General features: G+C 41.7%; 1 protein-coding gene across 2 annotated transcripts in view; it reads left to right on the top strand.

Annotated features, from left to right (window-relative positions):
• tulp4a (TUB like protein 4a) overlaps window positions 1–13,188 on the top strand; it is a 451,862-nt gene that overhangs the window by 51,983 nt on the left and 386,691 nt on the right. The gene's annotated exons all lie outside the window — the stretch shown is intronic.

Genomic DNA, 13,188 nt, shown 5'->3' with positions numbered 1-13,188 from the left:
ACTAACTCATCCTTCCACTTCCTGATCCAAGGCATTTATGAAAATCACAAAGAGCAGAGATCCTAGAACTGATTCATGCGGAACAACACTGGTCACTGAGCTCCAGGCTGAATACTTGCCATCGCCCGCCACCCTCTGTCTTCTATGGGCCAACCAATTCTGTTTAAAGAGAGCCAGATTTACCTGTATCACATGCCTCTGTTCTCAAATGCCTTGCTAAAATCCATGTACACCACATGCACTGCTCGATTTTCATCAATGGTTTTGTCACATCCTCAAAGAATTTTAGTAAGATTTGTGGGACATGACCAACCTCCCCTCAAAGTCATGCTGACTATTTCTAATCAGTCAATGGTTTTCTCAGTAATCATACAATATATAAAGATGGCTTAAATTTCAATATCCTTGTCTTACTCTATTAGTACACTACAATACATTACATTGATTCCTAAGCATGCAAACATTCACTATTACAATCTGTTTCATTTAATTTATTCCTGTCTGTTTTCTTCATTAAAGTTGGCAGTTACATTTTCTTATTCTGACAATAGATGTTGCAAATGTTCCTTCCCTGTGTGACTAAAAATCATCAGGTAGTTGATGTACACAATACAATTGAGTAACCCAGAAATAACTTCATTAGTTAGTCTTCGAAACGTGACTGGCACATTTTTCATATTAAATGGTGTGACTTTAAATTGGTATAGTCCATTCAGTGTCATGAAAGCCAACATTGTCTTCCCTCCTTTTGGATAAAGGTACCTGCCATTATCTTCTGTGCAAATCCAGTCTGTAATTTTCAAACTGAATGGTTGCAATAATAAGGTCCATTGTCCTTTAAATTTATCCAAAGATTTTAATGGGTTATGGTTGGTATTTGCAATTGTCTCGGACACAGTACTAGCAATGTAAATGTTGAACTATTGTTATGCCAATTCAAAGTTCAAGCTCTCCTTCTCATTCATGGAATATTTATGTTGATACATAATTTTTCTGGAAAAATTCTCAATAGGTCTTTCCATCTTTGGCATTTTGTAAGAGCACGGCACCAATACCCACAATGCTCACTTGAATGGCAATGTGTAATTAGGTGTGCCTAACACTGGGGCAGTGGTTAGCACAGCTTTAAGAGTGTCAGAAACCTTCAGTCTACTATCCAGGGAAGTTTTCTGCACTTCTTCAATAAGTTAGTCAGTGGAGCAACCACACTGCCAAAATTCAGGACGAACTTCCAATAAAACCCAATCAGTCCCAGGAATCATGGTATTGCCCTTTTGGTTTGGGAAACTCCCCAGTAATCTTTGTTTTCACATATGCCCTTGGCAAATAACATGGCCAAGGAACGTGACTTGATGTTTTTGTGAATTCGCGAAGCCAGGTTTATTACCCAGCCTGTACCAAAGTCATTCAAACAGTTCGAATAGATGTTGCAAATGTTCCTTCCCTGTTGACTAAAAATCACCAGGTAGTTGATGTACACTATACAATTGAGTAACCCAGAAATAACTTCATTAGTTAGTCTTCGAAACGTGACTGGCACATTTTTCATATTAAATGGTGTGACTTTAAATTGGTATAGCCCATTCAGTGTCATGAAAGCCAACATTGTCTTCCCTCCTTTTAGGTACCTGCCATTATCCTCCTGAGCAAATCCAACTTAGTAATATGAGTTGCTTGCCCTACCATCTCAGTAGAGTCTTTCAAATGTGGAACTGCATTGACTTTATAGTAGTCCACACATAATCATTTGGTACCATCTGGTTTTGACAACATTACAATGGGTAAACTGCAGTAGCTGCAACTAGCTTCAGTTATGTTGCCTTTGAGAATGTGTTCAATCTCTTTTTGTTGAACCTGTGCCTATCTTCGAGGGTGAGGTCTATAAGGATGTTGCTTTATTGGAACAGTGTTTCCAATATCTATATTAAATTAGTACTTCCTGCTCATTTCCACATATCTCACCATGTAATTGTAATAGCACTTTCAAGTCATTTCAATTTTCCTCTGGAAAGTAACTCTGTAATTTATCCCCAGTTTTGAGAACTTCTTCAGAGTCCAATTTAATTTGAGCAATGACCAATTCAGAATCCTCTGGACTTTGTTATTCACTCTGTAACCAGAACCGTATTTTCCTTTTGCTTTCCTTGCTCATCAAAATACCTTTTGAGCATATTCACACGACTAATTGTGAGATTCTTTTCTAGCTGCAGTTCTTATTCACCTCACTTGATCTCCTGTTGATTTGATAAAGTCCACTAAACATTGCTTTTAAAGGTTCACCTATCACTAAAGTAGTATGATACTTTATCTCTGCACACAAAATTGTGAAGGTTTTGTTTCTTATCTGATTCCTGTTTCACCACATGCTGTGCTACTTAATGATGTCTACACATCTCACTCACTCTATTTAATCTTTCCCTAAAATTTGACACATAGTCAAAATATATGGTCTCTAAACCCTGATGTACAAATTTCTCCTTAATTAATTTCAGCAGTTTGCTCAACTCATGCCCAATGACTAATTCAAATGGACTGAATTTGATAGATTCATTTAGTGTATCCCTAACTGCAACAAGTAACAAATATAATTCCTTTATTCCTATCCTCTGGATAGTCTTGACTATGAGCCTTCAACATGGTGTTTAAAGTTTGATGCCATGTTCTAATGCTACCTGTGATCCTGGATGTGGATTCGAATGGTCTTATTGCTAAGCTATCCATAACTTCTTTGAATAATTTTGATGCAAAAATTGACCCTTGATCTGATTGTATCTTTATGGGTAGTCTGTATCTAGTGAAAAATTTGAGTAACTTTTCTGCAGGCCTTTTGGCTGTGAAATTGCATAATGGAATTAGAAATCTAGTGGACGTATCCATTATGGTCAACCAGTACTGGTTTCCACTTTTTGTTTCAGGTAGGAATCCTATGCAATCAATTAACACCCTTGCAATAGGTTCCTCAAATGCAGGAATGTGTTTTAAAAGTGCTGGTTTTATTATTGAATGATGTTTTCCACTTATCAGGCACATAGGACATGCCTAGCAAAAGTCAACTGCATGCTTTTGAAGTCCAGGTCAGTACTTTCAAATGACTTCCTACTGGTGGTAACTGCAATGCCTCCATTCTATATTCCACAGGTAATACAACTTGATGTCCATTTCTCATCTGCCTGAATATGTGGATGATCTCCATTTCCTCAACATTTCATTTTAAAATTTTGGAATGCATAGAGTCATAGAGACGTACATCGCGGAAACAGACCTTTCGGTCCAACTTGTCCATGCCGACCAGATATCCCAACCAAATCTAATCCCACCTGCCAGCACCCGGCCCATATCTCTCCTAACCCTTCCTATTCATATACCCATCCAGATGTCTTTTAAATGTTGCAATTGTACCAGCCTCCACCACTTTCTCTGGCAGCTCATTCCATACATGTACCACCTTCTGCATGAAAACGTTGCCCCTTAGGTCTCTTTCATATCTTTCCCCTCTCACCCTAAACCTATGTCCTCTAGTTCTGGATTCCCCCAACCCAGGGAAGAGACTTTGTATATTTATCCTATCCATGCCCCTTATGATTTTATAAACCTCCATAAGGTCACTTCTCAGTCTCCGACATTGCAGGGCAAACAGCCCCAGCCTATTCAACCCCTCAAATCCTCCAACCCTGGCAACATCCCTGTTAATCATTTCTGAATGCTTTCAAGTTTCACAACATCTTTCAGATAGGAAGGAGACCAGAATTGCATGCAATATTCCAACAGTGGCTTAACAGTGTCCTCTACAGCCACAACATGACCTCCTAACACCTGTACTGAGTACTCTGACCAATAAAGGAAAGCATGTCAAATGCCTTCTTCACTATCCTATCTACCTGCGATTCCACTTTCAAGGAGCTATGAATCTGCACTCCAAGGCCTCTTTGTTCAGCAACACTACCAAGGACATTACCATGAAGTGTATAAGTCCTGTTAAGATTTATTTCTCAAAATGCAGAACCTTGCATTTGTCTAAATTAAACTCCTGCTACTTCTCAGCCCATTGGCCCATCTGATCAAGATCACTTTGTAATCTGAGGTAACCTTCTTCACTGTCCACTACATCTCCAAATTTGTTGTCATCTGCAAACTTATGAACTGTATCTCCTAACTATATAAATGATGAAAAGTAGCTGACCAGCACTGATCCTTGTGGCACTCCGCTGGTTACAGGCGTCCAGTCTGAAAAACAACCCTCCACCACCACCCTCTTGACTTCTACCTTTGAGCCAGTTCTGTATCCTAAGGACTAGTTCTCCCTGTGTTCTGTGAGATCTCACCTTGTTAACCAGTCTCCCATGGGGAACCTTATCGAATGTCTTACTGAAGTCCACATAGATCACATTTACCGCTCTACCCTCAACAATCCTCTTTGTTAATTCTTCAAAAACTCAATCAAGTTTGTGAGACATGATTTCCCATGCACAAAGCCATGTTGACTATCCCTATTCAGTAGGAGAAAGTGAAGACTGCAGATGCTGGAGATCAGAGCTGAAAAATGTGTTGCTGGAAAAGCTGGTCAGGTAGCATCCAAGGAGCAGGAGAATCGACGTTTCGGGCATAAGCCCTTCTTCCTGAAAAGGGGACATGAGATAGCTTTGGCAAATACAGTTAAGGAGAACCAAAGGGATTTTACAAATACATTTAAGGATAAAAGGGTAAATTGGGAGAGAATAGGGTATCTCAAAGATCAGCAAGACGGCCTTTGTGTGGAGCTGCAGGAGATGGGGGGAGACACTAAACGAGTATTTTGCATCAGTATTTACTGTGGAAAAGGACATAGAAGATGTAGAATGTAGGGAAATAGATGATAACACCTTGAAAAGTGTCCATATTACAGAGGAGGAAGTGCCGGATGTCTTGAAACGCATAAAGGTGGATAAATCCCCAGGATCTGATCAGGTATACCCTAGAACTCTGTGGGAAGTTAGGGAAGTGATTGCTGGGCCTATTACTGAGATATTTGAATCATTGATAGACACAGGTGAGGTGCCGGAAAACTGGAGGTTGGCTAACGTGGTGCCACTGATTAAGAAAGGTGATAAGGGCAATCTAGGGAACTATAGACAGTGAGCCTGACATCAGTGGTGGGCAAATTGTTGGAGGGAATCCTGACGGACAGCATGTACATGTATTTGGAAAGGCAGGTACTGAGTAGGGATAAAAACTGTGTTGCTGGAAAAGCACAGCAGGTCAGGCAGCATCCAAGGAGCAGGAGAATTGATGTTTCGAGCATAAGCCCTTCTTCAGGCTAGTTCAAAACAGATACAGAACTAGTTCAAAGGTAGAAGACAGAGGGTGGTGGTGAAGAATTGTTTTTCAGACTTGGAGGCCTGTGACCAATGGTGTGCCATAAGGATCAGTGCTTTCTGTCATTTATATAAAATGATTTGGATGTGAACTTAAGAGATATAGCTAATAAGTTTGCAGGTGACACCAAAATTGGAGGTGTAGTAGACCGTGAAGATGGTTACCTTAGTGCAATGAGATCTTGATCAGATGAACCAATGAACCGCAGATTGGCAGATGGAGTTTACTTTCGATAAGTGTGAGGTGCTGCATTTTGGAAAGGCAAATCAGGGCAGGAATGAAACATTTAATGGTAAGGTCCTGGGGAGTGTTGCTGAGCAAGAGTCCTTGGAGTGCAGATTCATAGTTCCTTGAAAGTAGAGTTGCATTTAGATAGAATAGTGAAGAAGGCATTTGGTATGCTTATATTGGTCATAGCATTGAGTCTAGGAGTTGGGAGGTCATGTTGTGTTGTACAGGACATTGGTTAGGCCATTTTTAGAATATTGAGTGCAATTCTGGTGTTTTTCCTGTGGGAAGGGTGTTATGAAACTTGAAAGGTTTCAGAAAAGACATTTACAAGGATGTTGCTAGGGTTGGAGGTTTGAGCTACAGGGAGAGGCTGAATAAGCTGGGAATGTTTTCCCTCGTGCGTCAGAGACTGAGGCGTGACCTTAGAGGTTTATCAATCCTTCGAGGTGACCTAAGGCGTGACCTTAGAGGTTTATGGATAGGATAAATAAACAAGGTCTTGTCCTGGGGTGGGGGAGTCGAGAACTAAAGGGCTTAGGTTTAGGATGAGGGGGAAAATATTTAAAAGGGACCTAAGGGACAACTTTTTACACAGGGTGATGCATGTATGGAATGAGATGTCCAAGGGAGTGGTGGAAGATGGGACAGTTACAACATTTAAAAGGAGTCTGGATATATATAAAAGGGTATATGAATCGTAAGGGTTTGGAGGAATATGAGCCAAATGCTGGTAAATGGGACGAGATTAATTTAGAATATCTGGTCGACGTGGATGAGTTGGACTGAAGGGTCTGTTTCTGTGGTGTATATCTCTGACTGTATGTGTGATGTGGGTATCGGTGCTGAAGGTTCACAAGAAGGCAATGCGAAGACAAAGACCTATCCGATGTTTCTCCAGGAAATTGAACGTTTGTCAACAGAAAAATTCAACTATTGAGAGGGAGAATTTGAATTTGGTGTTGGCACCGAAACGTTTCAACACTTATATTGCCAGTTATGTGTCTGATTCAATCATGTATGCTGATCATAACCCATTTAAGTTTTTAGAGAAGTTTGATAGAATTATAGAGATATATAGCACGGAAACAGATCCTTCGGTCCAACCTGGCCAAGCTGACCAAAATTCCAGACTGTTTAGATGGTGCTTATTATTGCAGCCATTCAGTTTGAAAATTGTACATGTGACAGGACGAGAAAACGTAATTGTTGACGTGTTGGCTGAAAAGACTTGGGTGAAAAAATGAATGTATTCGATGGTTGGAGTAAACACTGAAATAGAATGTAGTAGTGCATGTGCGCATGGTGACAAGTCAATGTATTTATTGTAGTGTACGAACAGGATAAGCCTAAGCGGTTTTAAAATGAAGCCATTTTTGTACACTGGTTCATTCTTTTAAGGGGGAAGATGTGACGATGTTGCCCCTTTAACAATGTTATTTTGTCGGGATTTTTTAAAGGCAGAGGGGTGCCGAGATGTCTAGGAAGGAGCCTAGTTTAGCAATAGTAGGGCAGTGACCAGTTCTAAGAGTTCAGATTTTTTTCTAGTTTGGTTTAATTGTAACATTGAGAAGCTGCTTGCAATGGAGAAAGGTTCCAAGCTTCAGCAGATGGTTCCTGACTGGCTTTCTCTGTGAAATCTCTCCTGCCTATAAGAACCTGTGTTTGAATCAACCTTTTGCCAAGGGGTGTGTTTGTGGGATGTTGTGGGAATTACATCAGCTCCTTATTAAGTTGCAGTAATGAGTCAGTTGAGTTTTCAAGCTATTAAGTTATTCTAAATTCTATTTTGTTTCATTCACGTTTCAACTGTATTCATAGAGAGGTATAGCATGGAAACAGACCCTTCAGTCTAACATGTCCATGCCGACCAGATATCTTGACCTAATCTAGTCCCATTTGTCAGTACTTGGCCCAAAACCCTCTAAATCCTTTTTATTCTATAAGCCATCAGATGTCTTTTAAATGCAATAATTGTACCAGCTTTCACCACTTCCTCTGGCAGCTCATCCTCTATGGAAAAAGATGCCCCTTAGGTTTTTTATATATTTCTCCTCTCACCCTGAGCCTATGCCCTCTAGTTCTGAACTTCCCCACCCCAGGGAAAAGACCTTGTCTGTTTATCCTATCTATATCCCTCCATGATTTTATAAACCTCTGTAAGGTCACCCCTCAGCCTCTGATGTTCCTGGGAAAACAGCCCCAACCTATTCAGCCTGTCCCTATTAGTTCAAAACCTCCAACCCTGGCAACATCCTTGTAAATCTTTTCTGAACCCTATCAAGTTTCACAACATCCTTCCAATAGGAATGAGACCTGAATTGCACACAGTATTCTATAAGCCAATGTCCTGTAGGCAACAACATGACCTCTCAACTCCTTTACTCAATGCTTTGACTAATAAAGGAAAGCGTACCAAACGCCTCCTTTGCTTTCCTATTTACCTGCAACTCTACTTTCAAGGAACTATTAACCTGCAACACTCCCTAGGACCTTACCATTAAGTGTATAATTCCTGTTCTAATTTGCTTTTCCAAACTGCAGCACCTCACATTTATCTAAATTAAACACGGTGGCACAGTGGTTAGCACTGCTGCCTCACAGTGCCAGAGACCTGGGTTCAATTCCCGCCTCTGTGTGGAGTTTGCACCTTCTCCCCATGTCTCCGTGGGTTTCCTCTGGGTACTCCGGTTTCCTCCCACAGTCCAAAAATGTGCAGGTGAGGTGAATTGGCCACACTAAATTGCCCGTAATGTTAGGTGAAGGGGTAAATGTAGGGGAATGGGTTTGGGTGGGTTGCGCTTCGGTGAGTCGGTGTGGACCTGTTGGGCCGAAGGGCCTGTTTCCACACTGTAAGTAATCTAATCTAATCTAAAAAAAAGCTTGCCCACCACCAATGTCAGGCTCACCGATCTATAGTTCCCTGGCTTTTCCTTACCATCTTTCTTAAATAGTGGAATCATGTTAGCCAACCTCCAGTCTTCCAGCTCCTCACCTGTGACTATCGATGATACAAGTATCTCAGCGAGGGGCCCAACAATCACTTTCCTAGCTTCCCACAGAGTTGTAGGGTACACCTGGTCAGGTCCTGTGGATTTATTCACTTTTTTGTGTGTTTTAAGACATCCATTACTACCACCTCTGTAAAGTGGACAATTTTCAAGATGTCACCATCTATTTCATCACATTCTATATCTTGCATGTCCTTCTCCACAGTAAACACTAATGCAAAGTACACGTTTATTATCTCCCCCATCTCCTGCAGCTCCACACATAGGCTGTCTTTCTGATCTTTGAGGGGCCCTATTCACTCCCTAGTTACTCTTTCGTCCTTAATGTGTTCATAGAAACCCTTTGGATTCTCCTTAACTCTATTTGCCCAAGCTATCTCATGTCCCCATATTGCCTTCCTGTTTTTCCTCTTACGTATACTCCCGTAGCCTTTATACTCTTGTAAGAATTCACTATTTTTAAATAAATTCTGTATTGCTTAAAGCTGGGTGGTTTAACCAGCTGCGTCACAGCTGGAACATCCACTTCACATCTACCTTTATAATAAGAAGTAGTGAAGATCTAAGCTACTTTGTAAAATATTTGGAGGGTGTCTGACCTGGTCCATAACACCCACTACCATTTACTTAGAGTCTGTTCTTTTGAAAACTCATGTCTGAACATTAGTTCCTAGCTTTTGTCTCCTTGTAACCGTGTCTCAGTAAGAGCTGTAAGATCACATCCATTAAACTGGATTTTATGTTGTTTTAGATTAGATCACTTACAGTGTGGAAACAGGCCCTTCGGCCCAACAAGTCCACACCGCCCCGCCGAATCGCAACCCACACCATACCCCTACATTTACCCCTTACCTAACACTACGGGCAATTTAGCATGGCCAATTCACCTGACCTGCACATCTTTGGACTGTGGGAGGAAACCGGAGCACCCGGAGGAAACCCGCGTAGACACTGGGAGAACGTGTAAACTCCACACAGTCAGTCACCGGAGGTGGGAATTGAAGCCGGGTCTCTCGTGCTGTGAGGCAGCAGTGCTAACCACTGTGTCACCGTGCCGCCCAAAATTCATTTAGTGTTAATTCATTTATTTCAAATACTAGCACATTCAAATAGAGGAACATTTTTTAACATTTGCTTTCCCCTTCATCCCTATTTACTGTTGCTTTTCTATGATTAACAGTCCATCCCTTCCTGTTTCACTTTGGGTATCACTTTCGAAATAGCTGACCTGTAATTATAGCTATTTCGTCTTGCATAAAGATTTCCCTACACAACACACTTTATTCTTACCATACAATTAAAATACATACAAAAAAGAATTGACATAACTTTAGCTCTGTGGAAATACTTAACAAGGTAATTTATATTTAACTACTATAATACAGGCATCCCTGAAACTCACCTTTGGCAAAGACAAATTCAATAACACTGATTCTCCTCACATGATCTCCAGTCCAGGAGAAATAATCTTGCAGCAGAAAGAGTGCTCAAACGCTTTACTGTGGCAAGAGAAAGAGCTGAAAGAGTTTCAAGTTCAAAACCTCAACTGAAAGTGAGACTAAAGCCCGGTCTGTATGTGACTGACTCCATCCATTCATGCTTCTTTTGTCTAATTTAAAAACACTCTCAGAGTCTAAGCTGTTTACCCCCCACCTCTAAAGCAGACATGTCCGTTCCATGGTGTCAACAGCCCTCTTGAAGAGCACAGGACAGAACACTTCTTTAAAGGCACAGTATTGCCACCGCATCCATGAGGGCATTACATTCTAGTACGTAGCTACTCCTACTAGAGATGGGGTAGTGCATGATGTAATCCTAGGGATAAAGTGGTTGAAGTGCCAGTGGACAAACATTTTGGTGATAATGAGCAGAACTTGGTAAGCTTCAAAGCCATTATGGAAAGGGATAAGATATTTGTGCAGAAGTTAGAGGAGGGCCAAATTTCTTTATCGTTAGACAGGATCTGGTACACATAGACTGGGAACAGTTACTTGTAGGTAAATCTCCATTTGAAAAGTGGGAGTCTAATACATGTAATACAGTGAGAATTCAGAGCCAGCGTGCTGCTCTAAGAGTGAAGGGCAAGGGTAGCAAGTCCAAGGAGCCCTGGATGTCAAGAAATAATTGAGAGTAAGATTAAAAATAATGGAAGCATATATTAGGTACGCAGCATTAAAACAAGGGAGGTCTTTTGGAAATAGAGTGTAAGGGGGGTGTTCTTAGAAAAAAAAGGACAAAGGGCAGGCAGAAAATATGGAATAAAGGAAACCCCCAAGGCATTTTCTAAGTATATTTAGAGCGAGAGGGCTAACAGGGAATTAGTGGGACCTAATAGTGATCGAAGGAGCAATCTTGCATAGAGCCTGAGGGTGAAGTCTGAAATGAATACTTCTCGTCTATATTCACGAATAAGAGAGACTGGAAATTTGAGCAGGGATGGTGAGGTTCTAGGACGTGATCAGAATAATGCGGAGGTGAGGTTTATCAGGGGTGGCATGGTGGCTCAGTGGATAGCACTGCTGCCTCACAGCTCCAGGGATCCGGGTTTGATTCCAGCTTTGGGTGACTGTGCAAACTCAACACAGACATTCTCCCCATGTCTATGTGGGTTTCCTACGGGTACTGTGATTTCCTCCCACAATCCAAAGATGTGCAGCTTAGGAAATTGGCTGTGCTTAATTGCCCATAGTGTTCAGGGATGTGCAGGTTAGGTGCATTAGTCAGAGATAAATGTAGGGTAATAGTGTGGGGGAATGGGTTCGGGTGGGGTACTCGTTGGAGAGTCAAAGACTTGTCAGGCTGAAGGGCCTGTCTTCACATTGTAGGGATTCTGTGATTCTATGGTAATTCCCCAGGCCCTAATGAGAGATACCCCACACTGCTATGGAGGCAAGAGAGCAGATCATAGAATCTCCTACAGTGTGGAAGCAGCCATTTGGCCTATTGAGTCCACACCAACTCTCTGAAGAGCGTCCCATCCAGACACAGCCCATCCTGTAATTCTACATTTACAACCTAATCCTATATTTACATAATGGGTGGTTTAGCATGGCCAACCAACCTAATGTGCACATCTTTGGATTGTGGGAGCAAACCTCCACAGACACTGGTGAATGTACAAACTTCACAGATGGTTGCCTGAGGGTGGAATCGAACCCTGGTGCTGTGAAGCAGCAATGTTAGCCACTGAGTCACTGTGCTGCCAATTTTGCTGGTGCCCTGACACAGATATTCAATGATTCGCTGGCCACAGGTGAAGTAGCAGATGTCTGGAGGATAAATAATGTGGTTTCTTTGTTCAAGAAGGGCAATAAGGATTGGCCAGGTAATTACAGACTAGTTGGTCTGATATTGGTGATACTGCTGCAGTCCTTTAAACTGCTTGCACAAATCCTGTGAATGCTGGGAAGAAAGATGCACCAACACAAGCATCCTTGACCAGGCCAAAACCTCCAGTGTTGAAGTACTGGCCACCCTTGTTCAGGTATGATGGGTTGGGCATGTCATCCGCATGACCTGCACTAAACTCCCCAAGTAGTACTCCCACCTTCGAAATGGCAGCTGAGCCCTAGGTGGACAGAGGAAGTGCTTCAGTGATAACAAGACCTCACTGGTGAAATGTGGCATTCACACATGGGCTCAAGACCATCCAAAATGGAGAAGCATCCAGGAGGACATTGAGCATCTCAAGACTTACCACTGGGGAGAAATGGCAACCTAGTGAAAAGAATGTGCTGCCACTCCAATGGTCCACCGACCCCTTCCCGTGACCATCATTGCCCCATGTGTAACAGATGCTGTGGTCGCAGGTCTGTACAGCCTTGTATGGACTTGTCCTGAGAGTGGAAGAAACCAATCCTTGTCTGCGAGGTTCTGCTGCTGCTGATGAGTCTGATGTCATTGGTAGGGAAATTGTTGGAAAATGTTTTGAGGGACAGGATTAATTGATACTTGGAAAGACAGGAATAGTCAGTGGATTTGTTGTTGGATGTTCCTGTTTGATGAATTTAGCTGAATGTTTGAAAAGCTGACTAAATATTATGATGAGGATAGTTCAGGGAAGTATTTATACAACTTTATAGACTATTGGTTAGGTCACATTTGGAAAACTGTACAGTTCTGGTCAGCTTGCACTGGAGAGGTTGCAGATGAAATTCACTTGGATGTTGCATTGGATGGAAAGTCTCAGTTACGATGAAAGACTGGATAGGCTGAAGGGGAATCTGATTTGAGGTATAGAAAATTAAGTGAGGCATAGATGGTAAGATCATTAGAATCTTTTCATGATGGTGGACATGTCTAAGACCAGATGGCACAAGTTTAAGGTGAGGTCCAATTGGTTTAGAAGACATCTGAGAACTTTTTGTTTTCATCCAGAGGGTGATAGAAATATGGAACTCACCAAGTGTTGGGTGATGGAGGCAGGTACTATCACAACATTTAAGAAGCATTTGGATGAACTCTTGAAATGCTAGGGCACAGGTGACTTCGGATTAAGTTCCGGTAAATGGGATTAGTATAGCTTTGTGTTTGTTGATCAACATAGACATGGTGGGCCGAAGGGTCTGTTTCTCTGCTGTACGACTATGATTATAAA

The sequence above is a fragment of the Chiloscyllium punctatum genome, chromosome 11 (genome assembly GCF_047496795.1).
Source record: "Chiloscyllium punctatum isolate Juve2018m chromosome 11, sChiPun1.3, whole genome shotgun sequence".
In the NCBI taxonomy this organism is placed as follows: Eukaryota; Metazoa; Chordata; class Chondrichthyes; order Orectolobiformes; family Hemiscylliidae; genus Chiloscyllium; species Chiloscyllium punctatum.
Note: the sequence above shows the minus strand (reverse complement) of the source record. Positions and strands in the feature narration are given on the sequence as shown.